Source organism: Schistocerca nitens, chromosome 8, assembly GCF_023898315.1.
Source record: "Schistocerca nitens isolate TAMUIC-IGC-003100 chromosome 8, iqSchNite1.1, whole genome shotgun sequence".
In the NCBI taxonomy this organism is placed as follows: domain Eukaryota; kingdom Metazoa; phylum Arthropoda; class Insecta; order Orthoptera; family Acrididae; genus Schistocerca; species Schistocerca nitens.
Window position 1 is genome coordinate 364,135,054 of NC_064621.1, and position 11,389 is coordinate 364,146,442.

The 11,389-nt window shown below is 41.0% G+C and overlaps 1 protein-coding gene across 1 annotated transcript in view; it reads right to left on the minus strand.

The window, feature by feature from the left end:
- Positions 1–10,359, minus strand: part of LOC126199136 (lipase 3-like) — a 124,655-nt gene extending 114,296 nt beyond the window's left edge. Inside the window, exon 1 of the mRNA XM_049935892.1 lies at positions 10,287–10,359. The gene's annotated coding sequence lies outside the window, so the exon portion shown is untranslated. The remainder of the gene's footprint in view (positions 1–10,286) is intronic.
- Positions 10,360–11,389: the final 1,030 nt, after the last annotated feature.

Sequence of the window (11,389 nt, forward strand, 5' to 3'; positions counted from 1 at the left end):
ATGACTGCTGGTAAACCTCGGTATTAGCTCCAATTTCTCAGATTTTCTCTTTGTTGTCATATCGCGAGACGGGTATGGGAGGGAGTAATACGTTGTTACAGTATCTACGGAACGTACTTTCTAGGGAATTCAGTAGTAAACTTCTCCATGACGGATAATGCCTCCATTGTAGCGTCTGCCACAGGATTTAGTTGAGCATCTTCGTAATGCTCTCACACCGACTGAATGATTCCTTCACGAAACGCGCCAATCTTCGTTGTATCTTCTCTACTTCTTCTATTAATTCAACTTGATAAGGGTCCCTGGCTAATGAGAAATACTCAATAATCCTCTGAACAAGTGAAAGCCACTTCATTCGTGGATAAATTACATTTCCTGAAGATTCTTTTAATGAATCCCAGCCTGGCATCTGCTGTCGCTACTACTTATTTTTATATGATCATTGTAGGACTCTCCGAATGGTAACTCCTAGGCATTTTGTGGTAACTCCTAGGAATTTTACGGCATTTGCTGTCTCGAGTGATTTGTCGCGAGTAGTGTGGTCGTAAAGTGGTGGATTACTTCGACTAGCTTTGCGCACTATGTTACATTTACTTTCGTTCAGGGCCAACTTCCAGTTCATTCGTTGCCGACAGGGAAGTCTCGTTGTTGGTTGCAAGTTCTTGTAAAACAGTATTTCCACTTACGGTGCAGAAATAGAGTTATGACTCAGTGTGGACAAATGCAAGGCAAAGACTATAACAAAGGGAAGAAACCCAATAGTACCTGACCACAACATGAGCCTGCCATGTCATTTACGTGTTTAGGATTAGTACTACGAAAATTTATGAAATGACTAACACTAGAAATCAATTGCAGGAAAGGCGAATGGATGGCTGAACTGTTGACAGGCATCGGGGATAACGTGATACGTACACTGAAGAGCCACAGAAACTGATACACCTGCCTAATATCGCGTAGAGCCCCCGCAAGCACGCAGAAGTGACGCAACACCACGTGGCGTGGACTCGACTAATGTCTGAAGTAATGCTGAAGGGAACTGACATCATGAATCCTGCAGAACTGTCCATAAATCTGTGAGAGTACGAGGGGGTGGAGATATCTTCTGAACAGCACGTTCAAGGCATCCCAGATATGCTCAATAACGTTCATGTATGGGTAGACTGGTGACCAGCGAAAGTGTTTAACTCAGAAGACTGTTCCTGGAGTCATTCTGTAGCAAAGCTGGAAGTATGGTGTGTCGCATTGTCCTCCTGGAATTGCCCAAGTCTGTCGGAATGCACAATGGACATGAATGGATGCAGGTGATCATAAAGGATGCTTATTTACGTGTCACAGGTCATATTCGTGTCTAGACATATCAGAGGCCCCATATCACTCCAAGTGCACACGTCCCAAACCATTACAGAGCCCCCACCAGCTTGAACAGTCTCCTGAGGACATGCAGGGTCTATGGATTCATGAAATGAGACCACGCAACATGTTTCATCAACAGTCCAATGTCGGTGTTGATGGGCCCGGGAGAGGCGCGAAGATTTGCGTAGTGCAGTCATCAAAGGTACATGAGCGGACCTTCGGCTCCGAAAGCCCGTGTCAATGTTGTTTCGTTGAATGATTCGCACGCTGACACTTGATGGCCCAGCATTGAAATCTGCACCAATTTGCGGAAGGGTTGAACTTCTGTCTTGTTGAACGATTCTCTTCAGTCGTCGTTGGTCCCGTTCTTGCAGAATCTTTTTCCGGCTGCAGCGATGTCGGAGATCTGATATTTTACCGGATTTCTGATATTCACGGTACACTCGTGAAATGGTCGTACGGGAAAATCCCCACTACATCGCTACCTCGGAGATGCTGTGTCCCATCGCTAGTGTGCAGACTATATCACCACGTTCAAACTCATTTAAATCTTGATAACCTGCCATTGTAGCAGCAGTAACCGATCTAACAAATGCGCCAGACACTTGTCTTATTTAAGTGTTGACGACTGCAGCACCGTATTCTGTCTGTTTACGTATCTCTGTATTTGAATACGCTTGCCTAAACCAGTTTCTGTGGTGCTTCAGTGTAGAATAAACCAGTTAAAAATCAGTAGTGCGACTTATTCCGAACTCCTGCTGAAACATTTGGGATAGTTACAGGTATGCACACGGCAGGCTTCTAACGAATGCAGAGACGTACTGTAACACATCAGTATACCCTACAAAAAGGTTTAAAGAAGCTCAGGGATCGTAAATATTAAAATCTGGGAGAAAGGCGACGTGGCTTTTGCGTGACCGCCTGTAGAGGATCTGCTTTGGAGGAGTATGAGAGTTAGATAAAAGATCGATATGCAAAGGGAAACATGTGATTCTTGAAGCTTCCCGGCGTGCTCAATATTCTATGATATTTTGTGACTGCAGCCGGAACATGTTGACTTCTTGCCACAATATTTCGGCTGGCAACTGTCCAGCCATCTTCAGGTGAGTGTCCTCCACCTGAAGGTGGCTGGACGGTTACCAGCCGTAATATTGTGGCAAGAAATCAACATCATCCGGCTGCAGACCCCAAGCCTCACAGAATATGGGGAAACATGACTGAACCCATTCTTCCCTCACTGCATACCGAAACGGAGACAACGTCTGATCCGAAATCGAGTACCAGTTATGAGAGCAAGTTCGTCAACAAACATCTTTTCGAGTTGTTTCGGAGGAAAGTAAGAAAGGGTGTAACGATCGTCCTACGACAAGACATTAGACACGGAGCACAAAACCATATGACTAGGACCTAAAGCGATTTAGTGAAAACGCGGAAAACTCAAGCAGTCCGACAGGGAGATTTCATCAGCCGAAAAGCGTGGCAATCACTCAACCACCTCGCCTGATGTGTTGGATTGTTCCAGTGGCATATTTACAATTTTTTTGTGGGGGGGGTGGGGCTATGCCTTTCATTTTGTAGTAGCTGAAACTGAAAAATTAATTTTTTGATCCATACTAATTTAATGTCCAAAATTATAAAAATAAAGTGTTTCATTGTTTTATATTTGTTTAATAATAACACTTATGACATCACGAAAACAATTTATTGAGGTTACGAATTACATCACGATATCAGGTGATGAACTGTAAATAGTTTTAATAAAACATAATCCAGTAGCTAAAAAAAAATTATGTGCCGATTCTATTAACTGCCTATTTTTATAGTCCAGGCCAGTGTCCATTTATTATGAAGAGTATAAAATGTTTGTGTCTGATACCTTAATGCGCATAAAGAGAACAAATGTTTAAACCATTTACTAAAAATTTAAAGTACAAAAGGAAGATGACGGTATCTTTGTTTTGCCTTATCTCTGATTACAGCTTGGGCATAAATTTTTTCTTCTCGGCGAGTTGTATTCATCGGGTATTCTCGATTCTGATTCTCTTAAGGGTGGAGAAACTACGTTTATTCGTACCCGATGTCACTGGTAGAGTTGGCAAGAAGTTTACGAAACACTTTAGGATAGACTTGACGGTCACTGACAGACAAAGCTTCCATTGCGTTTTGAGCCAACTGCTCCAGTCAAGTCAGATGTTGATAAAAGTGTCTCAGATCAGCCGTTGTTGTTGTTATATAGACGACCAACGGATATGAAGCATACAATGAATGGAGTTTCGTAACTCCGTCAATGATACGTATCTCTTCAGTTTTTCGTGGTAGAGGACAATTAAAGTTGTTAGCAAGTTCACAGTGCGTCAAGAACTGATCCTAAAGTGACCTAATGAAGGCATCCAGAAAGGGTATGAACTTGAACACTTTCATATAACCCTCAACATCAACACTGGTATCCCGATGGCTCCATTGACTGAAACTAATTCCTTGACTTCTAAGACTAGACGGCTGAAAGTATCGTCAACATTTTCTCTCATTGCCAGCAGTTCACTTTTGAGATCCCCGGCAACGCTGATTCACTCTGCAAAATCTTTATATTGGCGCTAAAGCTGAGGGTGGAATCAGCCAGCGCAAATAGTTCAGAAAGTATAGCCGAGCAGACGACAAAATCTGCTAGTGATGCCTGCTAACAGATTCAGGGCAGCGTGGGATGTGGTCTTGCTGCCAAATTCTTGAATCTTCCCCAGAGCTCAAACAAAACAACCACGTATTTCCTTGAAGTCTTTTGCCCTGCGAAGACGCTCACTCCTCTAATGAGTGCCATACGTTTCATACTCCTGTCTCAAACATCGGATAATGATTGAAGGGCGTCATTTAGTATTTGCCTACATTTTAGTGGCCCAAAGAAATTAAGTACTACCTCTATTTTCAGTATTCCTAGTGAATTCCTGGTATGTGGAATATTGCATGTGTAGGTGACTACCAAATTGAAACTATAAACTGCACGATGAGAGTATAGAGCTAAACGATAGTACTGTTGTACGAATGCATCAGCCCCACGAGCTTTTCCCGACACGCATGCAGCACCATCCTAGCTCTGTCCTCGCCAAAACGACATACAAACACCAAATATTACAAGTTTCCAGTTATAGATCCAGCTAATCCTTTGCCCTTCATATCAAACATTGAAACAAATTGGAGGAAATCTTCACGAATCTTGCGATATGGGGAAATATAACGGACACAAAGAGAGATTTGCTCTATTTCAGCAACGTACAAAGTGTTATCTGCAAGAATCTGAAAGCTTTGGCATCATTAACACGCTGCACAAGCCTTCCCAGGAGTTGGTTAATGAGGCAAATGAAGATCCGATTTTGGATTGTCGCACCAATTTACTTGTCGCGTTTACCAGTTCTTTCCAGATTTACTCGTTTTTGTCATCTTTCGTGCAATATTTTAGAATGGCGCGAAAGTTAACCATGTTGTTGCCATATTGTTTGCCAGCTTTAATAGACCCGAAGCCCCTGTGTCCCCTTAATGCAATCTCTAAACCTCCACAGAGAATCACCGCCTCAATGATAGGGACTTTTTCTTTTTTTTTCAGTTGATCCTCCAAGCCTTTGTCCAGGAAATGTTTGATATCTTCTGTCTTGTTCATCTGCATGTGAAGAAAATTGTCACCATCGGTTACAGCAGCCTTGTGGCGAACGTTGATCGCATGGATGCAGAATATTCAAGGGCATCTTCTACTTCGGAAACTTGGTGCTTAGCATATCTCCAACATTTTTATGACCACATTTACCCGATCTTGTACTGTTAGCGAAAAACGCACATTACTTACAGAAGGCACTCTTTGGAAGAGTATACTAACCAAAAATATTTCTCCATCCAAATTAATTTGAACTTACGAAATTGGCCACTTTGCAAGGTTAGGCGAAATTTGTTAGTTGCGTCGGGCACAAAAAGGTTTTTGAAATAGTGTAGCTTCACGTGGTCATCTACTTTTTCTTTATTTGATAGCAAACAATCACTTACGTGCAACTTACAGCCTGGTGGTGGATTGTCAGAGCTTGATGTGTCAATGGAAGGTGTCGATTTCGGTTCAGGAGCAGTCAAATGTGATTTTGAATTAGCTTTTTTGTTTCCATTGTTTGAAAACAGCAGCGGCGACAACTGTGGAGGATAATCCATTTTTCCGGCTTTAGAGGGCAGAGTTTCTTCTAAACGTGGTGTTTTGGAGAAGTAGTTCACGATGTTTCCAGTATTTATTTTGCGATGCGTTGTCTTAGCTCTTGATTTTGAGACTTCACGATACCAGCTTCAATAATACTGGTTTTCACAAAACTATCATATCAACAATTTAACAACTGGTAACGCAGAGAATCGTGTACGAAACAAATTAGAAAATTTCCTGGTCAGCACATGTTCCGATAATGTGTCCACCACCTCTATAATGCGCATTATTTTTGTATTCATAAAAATGTTCCGATACTGAGCTCATAAGCTTTGTATTTAATTCACCATGGAGGTTAAATTGATACTTGTTACTAAAAGAGAATTGGAAACATATAATGTTGCTATGTAATGGAGAAGCTTGTTTAACTGAATAAGCTATAATGCTTTAATAAACTATTTACTATCAACCAGTCTCAACGTACAACCACACCAGCTGTAGGCGGTTCTGTTTTGCTCGGAAAGTTGTTCGGAATCAGTCGTCGTTGGCATAATGTAACAGCAAACCTGCCTTTGAAGCAGAGTGTTGTTAACCCTAGTTTTCTATCCATAATATTACTACATTGTGTGCATGTGTGTAAGACAAAGATGACTATCATTTCACATGTCGGGTGACTTAAGCCCGGAAGTCCCACCCACACCCCTCTTATACACGCAACTGGTCTGTTCCTTACGATACCGTCGTATGGCCACCGAAGTGAACCGATCTTCAGCCACTAGATAGTTCTTTGTGTGGTTCCAGTCGACGTAAAACAAGCCTGAACAAGAGAATGAAATTGCTTTTTTCGCTTTTTAATAACCCTCGTGCATGCTGAAAAAGATTATGGAGACCAATTGCTATTAGCAGCACAACATTTTTTAGATACTTAGTGTACTGAAGTTGGTGGCTTTAAGGAGCATGAGTTGAATAGGTAAAATGAAAATAAGACATCAGTCTACCGCTATAAACACTAGACTTAGAGGTTAAAATAACTATTCACTTAGAATCTACAAGTCTTCCAGGTGACAGAACAAGGTGTCGCAGTGGTTAGACAGTTGATTCATCTCGGAAGGAACGGAACAGAAACCCCCGTCCTACCGTAAGATTTAGATTTTTTATGTTTTCTCTAAATCACATTTTTGTTCATTCCAGGGGTGTGCTCCGGCTGTAATGATCTCGTCGTCGACAAGGCGTTTAAAACCTTATATGTTTTCTCCAGTTAGATCAGTAACAGGTTCTTCAAGTCAAACTGCAGTAGTTTACTGTCATTCCCATTCTTGATAGTTTGAGACAGCTGTATCTGGGAAACGACTGAGAGCAGAGTACAGGGAAAAATGAATATGGTGATTACAGACGGATAAACAAAGCGATACGTCGATAAGAATTACAAAGACTGAATAGAAAGTTGAATTATTTTACATACTTTGTAGGTGTTGTACATGCGATGCGTTGGTCACATGGACATTATCTAACCAATAATCCATTTCACTCTATAGATTCTGTAGAATGTGTGGAGTCAACGATGTGACCGCATTGGAAATGTTTATTTTGAGTTTGGGAATTGTTTTTGGTTAAAGAGGCACTTACAACAGTATATTGATAATTTTCACTTATGGACCGTCTGACAGCAACTGAATAAAACACAATTTTAGTGCCATACACGTTTCGCCTTTATTTTCTGCAAGGCATCATCAGTGGCCTGGAATATGTACATATGTTAGCTATTTTATTTACATTTTTGTCACTGTGCCTATAGGTTATAAACAGTTCTAGTGGTTGGTATTTCCTATTAAGTAGTAATGTTTTGAACTGTACTTACAGGTTGCGTAGGCAGTTTCTTACATATTACGCTCCTGTTGCATTTTTGGTGTTGTTCTTCTTCCTATGAGCGCCAATTTGCTGTTTTTTCGCATTCCACAGCACTAAGCACTGAGCGCTTGTTTTAATGCAATGTTTTGGTTTCTGTTGCCGACTGTCAAATGTTTTTGCCAAAGATCGAATATTACTGCCAAACTTATGAGTAACTATTGAAGTATCTGTGGTCTGTTCGTGTATGCATTTGTGTGTGTGTGTGTGTGTGTGTGTTTTGGTGTCGTATTAATTTAATTTAATATTATTTTATTGTATTTATTTATTTTTGTTTTTGTCCTGTGTATGTGTGTGTGTGTGTTCACACACACACACACACATACACAGGACAAAAACAAAAATAAATAAATACAATAAAATAAAATTAAATTAAATTAATACGACACCAAAACACACACACACACACACACACACACACACACACACACACACACACAAATGCATACACGAACAGACCACAGATACTTCAATAGTTACTCATAAGTTTGGCAGTAATATTCGATCTTTGGCAAAAACATTTGACAGTCGGCAACAGAAACCAAAACATTGCATTAAAACAAGCGCTCAGTGCTTAGTGCTGTGGAATGCGAAAAAACAGCAAATTGGCGCTCATAGGAAGAAGAACAACACCAAAAATGCAACAGGAGCGTAATATGTAAGAAACTGCCTACGCAACCTGTAAGTACAGTTCAAAACATTACTACTTAATAGGAAATACCAACCACTAGAACTGTTTATAACCTATAGGCACAGTGACAAAAATGTAAATAAAATAGCTAACATATGTACATATTCCAGGCCACTGATGATGCCTTGCAGAAAATAAAGGCGAAACGCGTATGGCACTAAAATTGTGTTTTATTCAGTTGCTGTCAGACGGTCCATAAGTGAAAATTATCAATATACCGTAGTATTACGCGCAACTGAGGAGGACAGGACCACAAATGTTGAAGGCACTTACAAACTTTCTTTTCTTTAATCCCATAAAAAGATATCCATGAGTGTCAGATCCAGGGGGCTAAGGACAGAATAAAACAGAATCCTGTCCAGTTACGACCGATTTATCTGTTTGAAAGTTGTACAGTAATATCAGAAATTGAGTCCGCCTTGATGCAAAACACCTTGTTATTCGTTTATTTCTTTATTATCCCAAACTAGTTTCGGCCACCAATATCACCATCATCAGTGGGGTTTTTTAATCTAAAACATGCAGAAAAATACCATGGTTATACAAACGAAGTAAAACATTATTACATTTTTACTATTCGTCTTTTGAAATATAGTTTTCTATGGATACTTTCATACTACCTTACTTATTGTATGTTACAGCATCTTTTAAGCAATTATTGGCGCTGTTTGCAACATATTTTCTGTGCTCTTTTTTTCCTGTTGCCGTTTTTTTTACTTAGCGAACATCATGTCATCTGCAACCATGTGAGGGGCAGTTATTAAACAAAATACTAAAAGGTGAACTTTGTATGTCAACAATATGTACTTGGGGTTGTGGTAGTATTGTGGAAAGCAGTTATTTAGTGCGTAGTGAGCTGTTACTTAGCTATTCGTGTACTCACGTTCGTTGGATGGTATGTGGCTGATGTTATACACATAAAAACAAAACTTTCGCTCTTTGTTTCTGATCCAGGATATTACTAGTTTGGGATAATAAAGAAATAAACGAACAACAAGTTGTTTTGCATCAAGGCGGACTCAATTTCTGATATTACTGTTTTTCTATGCAAACGCGGACCAAATGGAAGAGTTCCAAAATAAAATCATTGTTTGAAAGTTGTTGACTTAAAAATATGAAACTACTATTCACTACACTTTCGCAAAGATCGAAATTTTGTACTTTCTTTTATATTTTCTGTAATTCTTATCGATGTGCGCTATGCGTTATAACCGTTCGTAATAACTACATATGTAAAGTTCATGATGATTACCACGTCATTACGTACGAATTCATCCTTAAATACCCCTCTCAGGACGAACTTCAGGAGTACCAGGATGTTACGTCATATCACACTTGAATCACAACTTCGTAGTCGCTAAATTCGATAAGAATGGTGGGGTTTTTGATAATAGCAAATCCCACTGTAAGATTTCCAAACTACTAGATGAATTGAAACTTCCTGGCAGATCAAAACTGTGTGCCGGACCGAGAGTCGAACTCGAGACCTTTGCCTTTCGCGGGCAAGTGCTCTTTTCTTTCAGAAGTGCTAGTTCTGCAAGGTTCGCAGGAGAGTTTCTGTAAGGTTTGGGAGGTAGGAGACGAGGTACTGGCAGAAGTAAAGCTGTGAGGACGGGGCGTGAGTCGTGCTTGGGTAGCTCAGTTGGTAGAGCATTTGCCCGCGAAAGGCAAAGGTCCCGAGTTCGGGTCTCGGTCCGGCACACAGTTTTGATCTGCCAGGAAGTTTGATATCAGCGCACACTGCGCTGCAGAGTGAAAATCTCATTCTGGAAACATCCCCTAGGCTGTGACTAGGCCATGTCTCCGTAATACCCTTTCTTTCAGGGGTGCTAGTTCTGCAAGGTTCGCAGAAGAGCTTCTGCAAGGTTTGGAAGGTAGGAGACGAGGTACTGGCAGAAGTAAAGCTGTGAAGACGGGGCGTGAGTCGTGCTTGGGTAGCCCAGTTAGTAGAGCACTTGTCCGCGAAAGGCAAAGGTCCGGAGTTCGAGTCTCGGTCCGGCACACAGTTCTGATCTGCCAGGAAGTTTGATATCAGCGCACACTCCTCTGCAGAATGAAAATCTCATACTAGATGAATTGTTTGTACATTTCTACAGAGGTAAAATAGTTATATTACGATGTGCGCATGAAACTGTAAGGACTAGAGGAACTAATCTCTGGGTGACTAACCTGCTGAGAAGACAACAATCCTTGTTGCAATGGTCGGCGACGGTGCCAGAGATACTGCTGTATCCTCAGTGCGGCGTCCGGTAACTACAGAAGTTCTCGTGTTTGCCCAGCGGGTTGTCAGGTCCTGGACGGCAGCCTTGCGGCGCGCTGACAGACGCACGAGATAGCGGAGAGTGGATTCCGACGCGCGCCGCACGGAAAGACACAACAACACGCCGCCTGTCGCCGGACTTAAGTGCGCTGGTTCCGTGAAATCCGTCTGCAACGAATCATTTGGCAGGAATCCTAGAAACCCGTTGTTGCCTCAGAAGCGTCCAGAAGATATGCTTTCCTTACAGGACATTTTGTGTACAAACTAACTTGGCAGTTCGAGGAGTGCAAATTTCTACAAAATCGAGACAGCAAGATCGTGGAAAGGACAGACGCGGAAATGTGACGTGAACGAAAGAAATAACTACGACTGACCACCACGCACGATGACTTAACAATAAAACTTACAGTAATATCGGCCATTGAGGTATTATGGAACAATATTTAAAGGTAATCATAGAAATTAACACACTTTCGTAAGTGGAAGGAACTAACGAGAAGTGGTATTGTAACTCTGCCGGCCCTTACCAAATTGGCAATCGCCGACAATGTCAACCTTCTGTGAAGGGTTTAGCCTGACCGTGACAGTACCTGATCACAAAGAATCGTACTACAATTTTGTAATCGTGGAATAAGTGAATCAGTAAAACAGCAAAGCAAACAGGTTTTGAACTGCCGTTCTACTAATACGAAAGTAAACTGTAATTATGTGTACATACTGTCGCCAGGCTAATTAGGCAATGCGGTATCCAGTTTTATGGCAAAGCGGAAATAAACTTCACCTAAGGAAACTAACCTCACTTGATACCCCAGCTAATCTCTTGTAAAACAGTTACTCCCAATATTATAGTTAACTTGCCATAGAAAACAGCACAACAACTAATACTTATGCAGAACATAGAATGGCCAATAAATGTAGCAGTACACACTGTGTCACAACAACACTTGCTATTGGCAAAAAATATTACCCAGTAAAATGAACAAATGCGGAATAACATATGATAACCTACTAA